The following is a 15,296-nucleotide window of genomic DNA, read 5'->3' as shown; positions in this document are numbered from 1 at the left end:
CATTTCCACTTAGGAATAGGAAATGGCTTGAGAATCCATGTTGGTATTTGATGCTCTGCTTTCACCTACTGGCAAGGGAGGCACTTAGATACAAAGTCTCGAATTTCTAGCTTCATACCTGGCCACTAATAAAAATCCTTATACATCTTGGTACTCCTTGGATGGATGGAATACGGAGATGTATGTGCTTCTGACAAGATATCCTCTCTAATTGAATCAACATTAACACCCACATTCTTCATTTGTATCTAATAATATCATCGACCCATGTATAGAGTATACTGCCCTTAGCTTCATCTATCTATCTCCATTTCTGCAACTGCTCATCAGAAGATTGACCTCTATGGATGCGGTCTAGAAATGAGGACTGAACTGTCAAAGTAGACAACTTAGGAGCTCTGCCCCTAGAATAAATTTCCAGACCAAACCTTAGAATTTTTTATTGAAGAGGTCTCTGCACTGACATTTGCATTACGAATGCTACTTTTCTACTCAATGTATCTACCACAACATTAGCTTTCCCTGGATGGTAGCTAATGTCACAATCGTAGTCCTTTACCAGCTCCAACCATCGTCTTTGTCGCATGTTCAGCTCCTTCTGCGTGAAGAAATATTTGAGACTTTTGTGATCGGTAAATATCTGGCATTTCTCGCCGTATAAGTAGTGTATCCATATATTCAAATCAAAGAAAACGGCGGCTAACTAGAGATCATGAGTCGGATAGTTCTTCTCATGCACCTTTAACTGTCTGGAGTCATAAGCTATAACCCGACCATGCTACATTAGAACGGCGGCTAAACCAAGCTTAGAAGAATCGGTGTTAGCATGGCTAAAACTGGCGCTGAGATAAGAGCTTGCTTCAAAGTATCGAAGCTCTTCTGACAATCCTCACTCCAAACAAACTTGGCGTTCTTCTTAGTCAACGAAGTAAGTGGCAATGCAATTGAAGAGAAACCCTGAATGAATTTCATGTAATAATCTGCCAGGCTTAGGAAACAGCGAATCTCAGATGTGTTCCTCGGTTCGATCCATTCTTTCACTGCTGCCACTTTAGACGGATCAAACTCAATGCCACTGCTAGAAATAATATGACCCAAGAATGCTACCTTCTCCAACCAAAATTCATATTTACTGAACTTCGCAAACAACTTATGGCTCTGCAAGACTTGCAAAACTGTACACAAATGCTGACTATTCTCCTGTTGATTATTCGAGTAGATAAGGATGTCATCAATGAATACTATGACGAACTGATCCAAGTACGGCTGAAACACGCAATTCATGAGATCCATGAAGATCACTGGAGCATTTGTCAACGCAAACGGCATTACTAAGAACTCTTAATGCCCATAACGAGTCTTGAATGTTGTCTTATGCACGTCTGTATCTTTTACCTTCAGTTGATGATACCCAGAACGTAGATCTATCTTGGAGAACACTGTAGCTCCCTGCAATTGATCGAATAAATACTTGATCCTTGGTAATGGGTACTTGTTCTTAATTGTTATCTTGTTGGTAGTCGATACATAGTCTCATGATTTCGTCTTTCTACTTCACGAAAAGCACTGGTGCGCCCAAGGTGAGAAACTAGGGCGAATAAATTCCTTGTAAAGAAGCTCCTGAATCTGTTGTTTGAGTTCTAACATCTCTGCTGGCGCTAAACGATACGATGCCTTAGATATTGGCACAATACCTGACATGAGATCAATAGCGAACTCCACCTCTCTCTCTCTCTAATGGAATGCGAGTAACGTCATCAGGGAATACATCAGGAAAGCCCCTGAAAACTGGCACATCTGATAACGATGAACTGGGTGCATCAGTGGTTGAAATAATACTTGCTAAGAATGCCTGACACCCTTTTTTGAATAAGCTTCCTTGCCTGAATGCAAGTTATCATACGAGGTAAGCTTCTCCATCTATCTGGTTCGAATAGGAACTGCTCCATGCCAAACAGCCTAATCAAAACCGACCTCTACTGAAAATCGATCAAGACTCTGTTCTTCATCATCAAGTCTAGCCCATAATGATATCTGAAAGGGGATCGATTATGTAATACCCTGTCACTCGTACAAATGATTAATAATGCGTTTATGTCATTTATTATGTGGTTATTTGACTCATTATGTTTCACGTATTGATTGAGGTATCGATAGTGAGATTGAATATGATTTATATATTGTACATGGTGTATTGAGAATGAATATATGCCTAAATAGTGATAGTAAGATGTGTAGAGAAAAGAGTGTAATGGAAGTTGGTATGGAAATACAGGAAATGAGATGAAAAATATAACAGTTCTTACGGGTTTTAGCATAATGATTTAGATATTGATCCAAATTGTGTGAGGTTACAACCATTAGAAAGTTAAGATATAAGGTTACAATTTCATGTTTTGAGTTATGTCCAAATCATTGTGGAAGACAGGCCAAAAGCGCCTCAAAATGTGTCGTGTGTATTATTATTCCTATAACAACACATTTTGATAGATTGAGCATAACGTTTTACTCAGACCTTCAAATGACATGAGGCTAATTGGAGAATCAAGCAAAGATATAGAGCTACAATGTTCTTGTTTACCACGTTTTCAAATTATGAAGGGAAGAGACGTTGCTGGAGCAATCTTTGATGAAACCGTGTGCCGAGGCAGAATGTGTGGCGCCCGAGCAGTAAAATCTTACTGCCCGAGCGCTGGTGCACGAAATTTTTAGTGTTTGGACAGAAAGTTCCACGCCCGGGCCGTAAGATCTTACCGTCCAAGTGTCGCTGATTATAAGAAAAGATAATTTTCGAATTTTAAAGGCATTTACACCATTCCTTCTCTTATTTAGCAGCAAACACACGAAAGAAAGCAAGATTTCTTCCTCCAAGTGAACTTTTCCTTCTTCTTCTTCCACATCTTAAGTTAGAATGAGTTCTCCATAACAAGAGCATCCTAGAGTTGTAAGTTGTTATCTTTTTAATAGTTGATATATATGTAGAAGACCATAAAGACACAGTGATTGGATTTTGATATATTTGACACTATAGGAGCGAGAAACATCGTCTCAAACCAGTGTTCTTACGCTTGGACTGTAAGTTTGCATTGTTAGAGTAGGTGCCCGTCGAGCCAAGTGTTGACCGAGTGTTCACAATGAAACTCTTTGTATAAACAATATTTATTTTAATTATATTTGAAATTATTGTTTTGGCGCATTTTTAATTGTATACCCATGCTAGTTGCATAGATAAAGTCTTTGCATATACAAATAGTAGAAAGAATATGAGATGCTCATATGATGAGTATCATGAAACTCATATTTGGAATACTGTATATTCTAAACAGTTCCTAGTCGATTCAGCCGCTGCTAAGAAGGATATAGGCCGCTCGAGTTTGAGACTAGTATCTGCGATGTGAGTACCATGTTTTATTGGTAGGGGACATTGTGATGTCCGATCATGCAGATAGGTGCTCCTGGTAGAGTGCACTGAACAACCCTCCATTTAGGACTTTCCAAGTGGTTCTCACTTATCGAGTGGAAACGTCCTCGTTTATGGTTGTACACCCTTAGTCCTTATGACCCGGGACAGCATTGAGACTCTATATTCTAGCACTGCACTTTGACTTGTTTACCGACTCTCATGGGGTCATCAGGTGGCAAGGATGGGTGTTCTGTAGAAACATATAGGAGTCGATGCATAGTAGTCGGGGATTCACCGCTTACCTTTGGTTATGGATATCCTATGTGTATGTAGTATGAAATCTCTGATCAGAGTGTTGGTGGTAATTATGAAAGGGGTTTCATAGATTACACCATCGATGCAACTACGACATGACATATAGTATCGATTCTTTGACAGCTCTCGATATACCAATAGTTGTCGAATCGGTTGGGATTTATGAGATGAAGGGACCGTACTGTACGCTAACCATAATAGATTGGTTCATGCAGGCACTATCATTTGATACCTAGGGAATCATGTAAGCGATGCTGCTAGGTGTTTAACATGATTGGTTGGGTACTATCAGACTTGAGTTCTGACGTTCTTATTATCAAGGAGTTGATAAGTAAGAATGAGCAATTGGGGTATGCTCATATAAGGACATGTTTAGTCCCGAATCACATGGAGAAGTAAACCCACGGCTAGTTGTATCATTGAACAATTGAGGGCCACACAAGTGCTAAACTTCTAGATCCCGTTGAGAAGTAAAATATTTCAATGTGTTGAACGGCTTATAAAGGAGTTTATAAGCGTAAACAAAATAGAAGTATGACTTCTATAAGAAGATTATTGAGAATGTAAATTTTTAATTTATGGAAGTGTTCCTAAATTAAAAGTTGGCCAAAACAAATAATGTATTTGAAAATTGTGATTTTCAAAAACATTATTATGGACTAAATTAAATTAATTCAGGTGTTGAATTAATTAAACACTAGTTGACCTAGTAGAGTCCAAATAAGTAAATTAATTCAAGTGTTGAATTAATTAAAAAATATTGGGTCTTGTAGAGCCCAATAGAAAATAATTTTTCAACTTGTGGGCTCGAGTAAAATCAAATAAAGTTTAAATGGTATCAAATCTGTTTGAAACATTTAAATAAAAGTCCATGAGCTTTGTAATTGTTACAAACCCAAATAGAATTGCATGCTTGGGAGGTGAAGGGTTGGAGGCAACTTTTGAGTTAATGGCATGGCATGCACATACAACTTTTTACTTCAACTTTTTCATACACCAAGAAAAACACTCTTCCCTCTCTCCTCCAAGGCTTTGGCCGAAATTTTGAAGACATTCCCTTCAATTTTCGCTTCTTCAATTTGTTGAGGAAAGCTTAGTATTCTCAAAGAAAAATGCCTTACATTTTCTAGTGCGAGTGTAAGAGGGATTTAGCTTGTTGGTGGTGGGCTTGATTTTGAGCAAGGAGTGCTCAAAAGAGGCTTGTAGATTAGTCTACCATTCATGTGACGTACAGTTATTTTTAAACTACTTAAAATATTGCGGAAAATAAAAAATTTCTTAAATAAATAAAATATTCCAAATTGTGATAAAAATAAACTGTTTGTCAAAAAATGTTGAAATAAAAACAATTCAAACAAAGTTTTCAAAAATTATTCGTTTAAGCAACGTAAAATAGTCTCATAAAATCAGAGTATTTGAAACATATATAAAGTTCTTAAAACATATGCGGTCCTCGGATTTAGCCTCCGCGCAGTCCAAGCTAGCTCACTGGTCTCCACCTCTCGTCTGCTCATGCTCGTCCTCACCTGCATCGATCAAGTCTAGTGAGTTTAAAGACTCAACATGTATAAACTGAGAATAACAAATAATACATAATAAAATCACATGCACTTTTAAAGTAGGACGTACACACTTAAACTTGAATGTACATACATAAACATAGACGTGTCATCGTATCATAAGAATTTTCATAAACATGTTTGCTTCATACATACTTGATTATACATAAGCATAAAAATTTTGCGTAGAGATATGTTTGAAAAACAAGTGACCGTAATATATAGCGTCTGATCAGAAAAAACCAAAGTACTGGGCTGGCAGGGATGTCCATTACCACATACATAAGATCCCCGGTCATACTTTACTGGGTGGATTGGTCCCTAGTCATACTTTACTGGTTTCCGATCCTGATCAAACCGGTCATACTTTACCGGGGTGGAGAGATCCTCAGCCACGTTCACCGACTTTCAAACCCGTTCATAATTGGTCACAAAACATTTAGCATACCTCAAAAAGATATAATATTTTTCTTTTGCACGTCGAACATACTTAAAAACGTCGAGGCTTCAAGAACGCATTTTCATAAAATCGTAGTTTGAGCAGTCCCAAAAAAACGATCGTAACTCACTCATTTCTTATCCAAAATTACGAATTTACTGTCAAATCGAAGGTATCAAAAAGTTCTATGTTTTATATGTTGAAAGGTTTTTCAGAAAATCGACCGAAAAGTCGAAATATTTAAAATGACAGCGAACACGGTTTTGCGCTCTAAAAAAATTTCTTTCCTTGAGCAGTCACACGAAAAGACCATATCTCACTTGTTTCTTGTCCAAAAATTACGAATTTACTGTCAAATCGAAGGTATTAAAAATTTCTACGTTTTATATGTTGATAGTTGTTCCAAAAAGTTGACCAAAATTTCACAGTACTCGAAATGACAGCAGACTACGTTTTATACGTTTTATATGTTGATGGTTGCCTTTTTTTTAGTAGTGATAGGTGCATGTGTGTGTGAGTAACGTTCGTCATGAATTAATGAGTTGGTGGGTTAGTGGGGAATTAAGGGTTTAATTAATAATTAACTTGCTAATTAAGAATACTAACACAATATTAACTTTAATAAAAATCTCATAATTTAGAATAAAATACTTAAGTGATAAACTTTGAAATTTTAAATCTTAAAAATCACCTAATAATTAAATTAAGCTTTAAAAATGATAAAAACTTAATAAATAATTTAATCGTCATTTTTCTTAGCTTTAAGTAAAATACCACATTTTAAAATTGCATAAATTGTCGCCGGTCTCCTTTCCTCGAACCTGCCTCGAATATTCGCCTGAAGTATAAAACTCTAGAAAACATTTTAACGTGCATCAATAAACATAAATAATTTAAAATAATGCAAATTGTAATTCATGCACCGTTAAAAATCATTTTAAACTTAAATAAATAATTAAACAATTTAAATAATTGCATGGGTTTTACGTGTACTGATTTTGGGCTCTACAATTCCTCCCCCACATAAATAAATTTCGTCCTCGAAATTAAATCTTACCAAACAACTCCAAGAAGCAGCTTCTCATGTCTGCTTCGGCCTCCCAAGTGGCCTCCTCCACTGATTGATTCAGCCACCGGACTTTGACCAACTTGGTCACCTTGTTCCAAAGCCTCCGCTCTTGTCTGTCTAGAATTTAGATAGGTCTTTCCTCATACGACAGATCTGGAGCCAGCTGCAACAGCTCAAAACTCAAGATATGCGAAGGATTTGCTATATACTTCCTCAGCATTGAAACGTGGAATACGTTGTGTACTCCGGCCAGATTCGGAGGTAGGGCTACACGATAAGCAAGTGTCCTAACTCTGTCAAGAATTTCAAATGGTCCAATAAATCTCGGACTCAGCTTGCTTCTCTTTCCAAACCTCATAAAACTCTTCAAAGGTGCTATCCTCACGAATACGTGATCTCCTACTGCAAACTCAAGATCCCTTCTTCTCTTATCAGCGTAACTATTTTGGTTACTCTAGGCGGTCTTTATCCTGTCTCGGATCTTGACCACCACGTCTGCGGTCTACTGAACAATCTCTGGGCTGAGTTCAGATCTCTCACCGACTTCATCCCAATGAATCGTTGATCTGCACTTCTTCCCATAGAGTGCTTCTTAGGGAGCCATACCTATCGATGATTGAAAACCGTTGTTGTAGGTAAACTTTACTAGAGGTAGCTTCGATTCCCAATTGCCATGGAAATCGATCACCAGGCTCGCAAAAAATCTTCCAATATCCGAATCACTCGCTCAGGCTGGTCATCTGTCTGCGGGTGGAATGCTGTACTGAATAGCAACTTTGTTCCCATGGCTGTATGTAAGCTCTTCCAAAAGGACGATGTGAACCTTGGGTCCTTGTCAGACACAATAGAAACTGGAATCCCGTGCAATCGAACTATCTCCCTAATATAGAGCTCTGCATACCGAGTCATGGAGAAAGTCGTCTTCACTGGCAAGAAGTGTGCCGACTTAGGAAGTCGATCCACTATAACCCAAATGGCATTGGATCCTCTGACTGACCTCGGCAAACCAACCACAAAATCCATGGTGATATTCTCCCATTTCCACTCGTGGATAAGGAGCGGCTTAAGCATTCCTGCTGGCCTTTGATGCTCTACTTTCACTTGTTGACAAGTGAGGCATTCAGACACAAATCGGCAGATGTCCCGCTTCATACCTGGCCACCAATACGTTATCTACAAATCCTTGTACATCTTGGTACCTCTTGGGTGGATGGAATACAGAGATGCATGTGTATCTGTCAAAATATCCACTCTGATTGAATCAACACTAGTCACCCACATTCTTCCTCTGTATTTAACAATACCATCGGACACTGTGTAGAGTACACTGCACTTGGCCTCATCTTTCAGTCTCCATTTCTGCAACTGCTCATCCGAAAGTTGGCCACTACGGATTCGGTCTAACAAAGAAGACTAGACAGACATATTAGACAGCTTAGGGGCTCTGCCCTTGGGATAAATTTCTAGACCAAAACTCTTAATGTCTGACTGAAGAGATATATGTACTGACAGTTATGCTACGACTGTACCTTTCTGCTCAAAGCATCTGCAACAACATTAGCTTTCCCTGGATGGTAGCTAATTTCACAATCGTAGTATTTTACCAATAATAACCACCGTCTTTGTCTCATGTTCAGTTCTTTCTGCGAGAAAAAATACTTGAGACTTTTGTGATCAATGAATACCTGGAATTTCTCGTCGTACAAATAATATCTCCATATATTCAACGCAAAGACAACGACAGCTAACTCAAGATCATGAGTCAGGTAGTTCTTCACATGTCCCTTCTACTGTCAGGATGCATAAGCTATAACCCGACCGTGCTGTATCAACACTGCGCCTAACCCAAGCTTAGATGCATCGGTGTACAACACAAAATCGCCTTGCCTTGCTGGCATGGCTAAAAATGGCGCTGAAATAAGAGCTTGCTTCAAAGTGTCAAAGCTCTTCTGACATTCATCACCAAATACGAATTAAGCATTCTTTTTAGTCAATGAAGTGAGTGGAACTGCTATTGAAGAAAATCCCTGAATAAATTTCCTTTAGTAGCCTGCTATTCCTAGAAAACTGCGGATCTCTGAAGCATTCTTCGGCTCAACTCATTCCTTAACGGCTGCTACCTTAGCTGGATTCACCTCGAGATTCTTCGAGTAGATGAGAATGTCGTCAATGAACACTTTGATGAATGATCTAAGTAGGGCTAGAATACTCGATTCATCAAGTTCATAAAATTGCTGGAGCATTCGTCAATCCAAACGGCATTACGAAGAACTCGTAGTGCCCATACCTGGTTCTGAAGGCTGTCTTAGTTTTACTTTACTATGACCTCGAATTCTGACTTTTCTCACAATTCCCAATGTTAGAAATGGAGGTTCAAACTTAATCGTATCTTACTTTCCTTATACTATACCCGAAATTTTCATCGATATATTACATTAGCATTTATGCAGTTCAACCTAATAAATCTCAGCACCAAAAGTTACTGATCAACTTCTATGCTTGGTACTACACTCAAAAGTTAAACCTTATCTTAACCTCATAATAATATTGACCTACGATCCTTGAATCGAATCTTTACCTTACGACACCAAACTTACGTAACTTAGCTATTTACAAGTACATTCCAAATATAAAATTGTTGTTAATCTTAAATTTCGAGTAACATTAATCCATAAAACCCATAAATATACAATATCGATCTTTTGCTTAAATAATAAAACCTTCCTAGCATGAAGCACATGCTTAAACTATTTCCTTCCCAATTACATTATAGTTGAGGCCTAAGATACTTGGACCTTCCTCATTGGAACGAATGTCACACTTTGATGTATCCTCAATACTTAATTCATTATAACGTATAAAACTTAATAAGTTTCCCACTATTAACGATGGACTAACCCTAATAAATCAACTTCACTTATAATCCATAGAATTCTAGAATCCTCATATAAAGGTTTTAGATTTCTTATTAAAAAAAAAAATCTTAATATTCGTCCATTGGTGACCTATGTTGAATACAACAAATTCCCTTTTGTTTTTATTTCACCCAATATTCTCGTATGAACACCTCTTTCATAAACTTGAAGTTAAAACTTACACAACCCAAGTAGTCTTAGATAATCTAATTCCAGTACTCATATCCACTTAATCCTAAGTTTCTTAATGACTAACAAAGATTCCTCAAGACAGGGTACCTGATAGGGCCTCTTGCCCTGCCTATCGACCTCAATGTCCCTCTGGTCCTGCTCTGCCGCCAAAGCTCTCGACACAGCAACTGCATAAGTAGTAGGACCAGCAACTCTCACGACACGGCGCAATATCGGCCGCAACCCATCAATAAAATGCCTCAGCTTCTCCCGGGCATCATTCGCAATCAGGGGTACAAAGTGACACCCCCTCTCGAACTTCCTCACGAACTCAGCTACGCTGCTATCTCCCTGATGCAACGTCATGAACTCCCTGGTCAGTTGGGAGCGTACTTCCTCATTGAAGTTCTTGGAGTAAAAAACCTCCTTGAACCCATCCAAAGTCAGTGTTCGCAAGTTCACTGACATTGATGCGCTCTCCCTCCACAGTCTGGCGTCCCCTGTCAGTAGAAATGTGGCACACCTGACCCTGTATGCATCTTGCATATCCATAAACGCAAAGATCACCTCGATGGACTTAATCCATCCTTCTGCTATCATCGGGTGAGTAGTCCCCGAGAACTCATTCTGGTCCATACTCTTGAACCTCTCATAAACAGCCTCTGGCCTGGGCCTCGCCCCTGTATAAACTCCAGCATTGTTCTCCACAAACTGTGCGAAGAGTTGAGTCATACCTACAAGCATCTGTGCCTGCATATCTGACGGTGGGCGAGGAGGAGTGACCATATCCTTATCCTGAGTCTCTCTATTCTCACCACCAGACCCACGGGCAACCATACGTCTAAGAGGCATATTGTTCCAATATTTACCCAACACGTAAACCCAACATGCATGAACATAATATCTATATCATAAGATGCACGTAATTTGAGCTTAAAACATGTACATGCTGAAATCATGACTTGAAGCTTACTACATGAAAGAATATAAAACGTTAAAACTTAAAGACTTGAGGTGTGACTTCGTGAGCTTCTCGCAACTCACAGTAGGCATAACCCTTTACAAAAACACCGCTCTGATACCAACTGTGACGTACTGTATTTTTTAAACTACTTAAAATTTTGCGGAAAATAAAAAATTTCTTAAATAAATAAAATATTCCAAATTGCGATAAAAATAAACTGCTCGTCAAAAAATATTCAAATAAAAACATTTCAAACAAAGTTTTCAAAAAGTATTCGTTTAAACAACATAAAATAGTATCATAAAATCAGAGTATTTGAAACATACATAAAGTTCTTAAAACATATGCGGTCCTCGGGTTTAGCCTCTACGCAGTCCAAGCTAGCTCACTGGTCCCGACCTCTTGTCTCCTCATGCTCGTCCTCACCTGCATCGATCAAGCCTAGTGAGTCTAAAGACTCAACATGTATAAACTGAGAATAACAAATAATACGTAATAAAACCACATGCACTTTTAAAGTAGGACGTACATACTTAAACTTGAATGTACATACATAAACATAGACGTGTCATCGTATCATAAGAATTTTCATAAACATGCTTGCTTTATACATACTTGATCATACATAAGAATAATAATTTTGCATAGAGATATGCTTCAAAAAAAAGTGTCCCTAACATATAGCGTCTGATCAGACTAAACCACAGTACTGGGCTGGCAGGGATGTCCACTACCACATACAAAAGATCCCCGATCATACTTTACCGGGTGGATTGATCCCTGGTCATACTTTACCGCTTTCCGATCATGATCAAATCCGGTCATACTTTACCGGGGTGGAGAGGTCTTCGGCCACGTTCACCGACTTCCAAACCCGTTCATAATTGGTCACAAGACATTTAGCATACCACAAAAACATAAAATATTTTTCTTTTGCACGTCGAACATACTTAAAAATGTCGAGACTACAAGAACGCATTTTCATAAAATCTTAGTTTGAGCAGTCCCACAAAAACGATCATAACTACTTCATTTCTTATCCAAAAATTACAAATTTACTGTCAAAGTGAAGGTATCAAAAAGTTATACGTTTTATATGTTGAAAGTTTTTTAAGAAAATCGACCGAAAAGTCGTAATATTTAAAATGACAGCTAACACGGTTCTGCGTTCTAAAAAAATATCTTTCCTTGAGCAGTCACACGAAAAAGACCATATCTCACTTGTTTCTTGCCCAAAAATTACAGATTTACTGTGAAATCGAAGGTATCAAAAAGTTCTACGTTTTATATGTTGATAGTTGTTCCAAAAAGTTGACCAAAAATTCACAGTACGCGAAATGACAGCATACTCGTTTTTGAGATTTTGATCCAAAATCGTTTCAAATATTTTTGCTCAAACTTTTGCATAACATACACATTTTTTTCATAAAAATATAAATCAAAATAATTACTATGACAAGACGATGTAAAAACAAAAGAATATACATGCCTTTGTTCTTTAAAACTCACGATACGGCGAATAACGAAGAGACGCGGTGCGGGAAGCGATCCGGGCGACTTGAGGCACGATTTTTCTACTAAAATCAACGCGTGGTTGCTAAAATTTTGAAGGAGAAATGTGGAGATGGGCTGCTGAAGAAATAGCCTAAGAACCCTCCCAATTCTTTCCAAAAAGAAATGAAAGAGTGCAAGAGACGTGTGTGTGCAAATGCCAAGTGTGTGTATATATAGGTGCATGTGTGTGTGAGTAACGTTTGTCATGAATTAATGGGTTGGTGGGTTAGTGGGTTAGTGGGGAATTAAGGGATTAATTAATAATTAACTTGTTAATTAAGAATACTAACACAATATTAACCTTACTAAAAATCTCATAATTTAGAATAAAATACTCAAGTGATAAACTTTGAAATTTTAAATCTTAAAAATCACCTAATAATTAAATTAGACTTTAAAAATTATAAAAACTTAATAAATCATTTAATCGTCATTTTTCTTGGCTTTAAGTAAAATACCGCATTTTAAAATTGCATAAATTGTCGCCGGTCTCCTTTCCTCGAACCCGCCTCGAATATTCGCTTGAAACATAAAACTCTAGAAAATATTTTAACTTTCATAAATAAACATAAATAATTTAAAATAATGCAAATCGTAAGTCATGCACCGTTAAAAATCATTTTAAACTTAAATAAATAATTTAACAATTTGAATAATTGCATGGGTTTTACGTGTACTGATTTTGGGCTCTACAATTCCTCAATTGGTATCAGGATTACTGCCAAGATCTATATAAGTCCAAGAGGTCTTGGGTTCTAATCTTGGGAAGGTAAAAAATCCAGTGCTTGGGCTGGAGAAGTCCTATGAGTGACGGTGCGTGGGTATGGGCTGAGGCCCACGCTATGCCATGGCCCATGATCGTTACAATAAAAGGCACCTTTTTTGTAACGGTCACGGGCCATGGCATAGCATGGGCCTCGGCCCATACCCACGCACCGTCACTCATAGAACTTCTCCAGCCCAGGCACTGGAGCTTTTACCTTCTCAGGATTAGAATCCAAGACCTCCTGGACTTATATAGATCTTGGCAGCAATCCTGGTACCAATTGAGCTAGGCTCCGGCGACGGCGATGACGACTAGGGTTTCCAAAAGTGTTTTGGATTATCAAAGTGCCATGGGCTTTGAAGTTGTTGGGTCATTAGATGGCTAACATATTTGTGAAATTTAAATGGGCCAAAATATTTTTGGTGAAAAATGATTTTTTGGGCCCTTTAGTTTAAATTTACAAAATTTTTAAATATTTTCTCATGAAATAAATAATTGAAGTTGGACTTTAATTATTTATACTAAATGGTGATTTACAAGAAATTCGGTTATAAATAAATTAATTAGAAAGTAGACAATGGTGTATGTTTACTTTGTTAATTTAGTTTATAATCGTGGCAGTTAGTGATTAGATCAAGATATATAATATTGGATCAATTGATTTTTGTGATAATTAATTGATGGTGTATGATATGTGATATTATGCATGAAGGATGATCAAAAGCCCAAGCCTAATTTGCTAGGTGTATGCTAGGATATTTTGTGTTCAATGATTGTAATAATTATCAATTTACAAGTAGGCTTGGTTTATGGCCCGTTCCCACCCCATGAGATGTATTCCTATTTGCCTTGTATATTTAATTGTAAATATTAGTATAGTGGAAGATCAAGATGGGAAGATGGTGGCCTTGATGATTATGAAGATCGAAGACATGTAAATATTGGAGGCTTATTTAATAGTTGCAGAATATAATCTCATGCATTTCCCTAGGATTGGACCTAGGCCCATGTTTAGCTCACACGGACCATTAGTTTTGGGGCGATTGATCATCCTTGTTTAGTTTACTATTTATAATATATGCATGATATATTATAATTAATGAGTATGTGCTTTATTATTATGATAATAACAAAGTTTCATGAATCCGGCAAACATACGATCAAACATGGCGAGCTTTTAAATAAAAAAATTAATGATGAGACCTTTTAAAATTAAAAACCCTCATTTTGAATAAGATTCAAAATTAATATCAAGCCCGAAAAGGAGATTTATAAAGGTGTTTATAATTTCCATGTCTTCCATCGACAATTAGTGCATGATGAACACTACCCGTGTTCGAGGCTCGGCTCATATTATTGGGGGGCCCTGGACACCGGAAAGCTGTGACATCCATTGATATTGTGTTGTAAACTACGTGAAACTCCCATAATTTCGGCTCATATTATTGAGGGAACTCATGGCGACCGTCCATTAAGGTTCGACATCGATGGGTAAGGCTTGACACGTAAAGATGAACGACGTCATATTATTGGGTCCTAATCACACGTGAGACACACGTTTACGTAGCGGGTTGCCTGGAGATGCAATTGGAAACTACCTTTTAGGAATTATGATTGGATGATATTATTCGGGATCATAATTTTCTAATTGGACCTTCCGTACCTACTGAGGAAAGGAGTTTCCCGTTTTCACTAGAAGGTAGTGAAAGATGTCAAAACAGTGGGAGGAAATATTTATGAAGTAAAAGTCTATATTTTATATCTTACTAAATATTTTAAAATAGTCATTAACATTTATCTGTTTTACTTTTCAGTACAAATTTGACAATGTCTTTGATTCGCAATCCGCTATCTGCTATACTCGAAAAACACGTTTTAACTGGACCTAATTATCTCAATTGCCTAAGAAACCTGAAAATCGTCTTGAATTCGGAAAGGATAGCATATACACTGACTGAGTCGCCCCCTGTTGAGGCTCCGACTAGCTGCACTCCTGAGGAATTGCAGACTTGCAAGGATTGGTGTGACCATGACTTGCGATCGAAGTGTCATATGCAGGCTTCTATGAATGATGAACTGCAGAGACGTTTTGAGGATGCAAAGAGTGCTGCTGACATTCATTTGCATCTCAATGAGCTCTT

Source organism: Primulina huaijiensis, chromosome 9 (genome assembly GCF_012295235.1).
Source record: "Primulina huaijiensis isolate GDHJ02 chromosome 9, ASM1229523v2, whole genome shotgun sequence".
In the NCBI taxonomy this organism is placed as follows: Eukaryota; Viridiplantae; Streptophyta; class Magnoliopsida; order Lamiales; family Gesneriaceae; genus Primulina; species Primulina huaijiensis.
Note: the sequence above shows the minus strand (reverse complement) of the source record.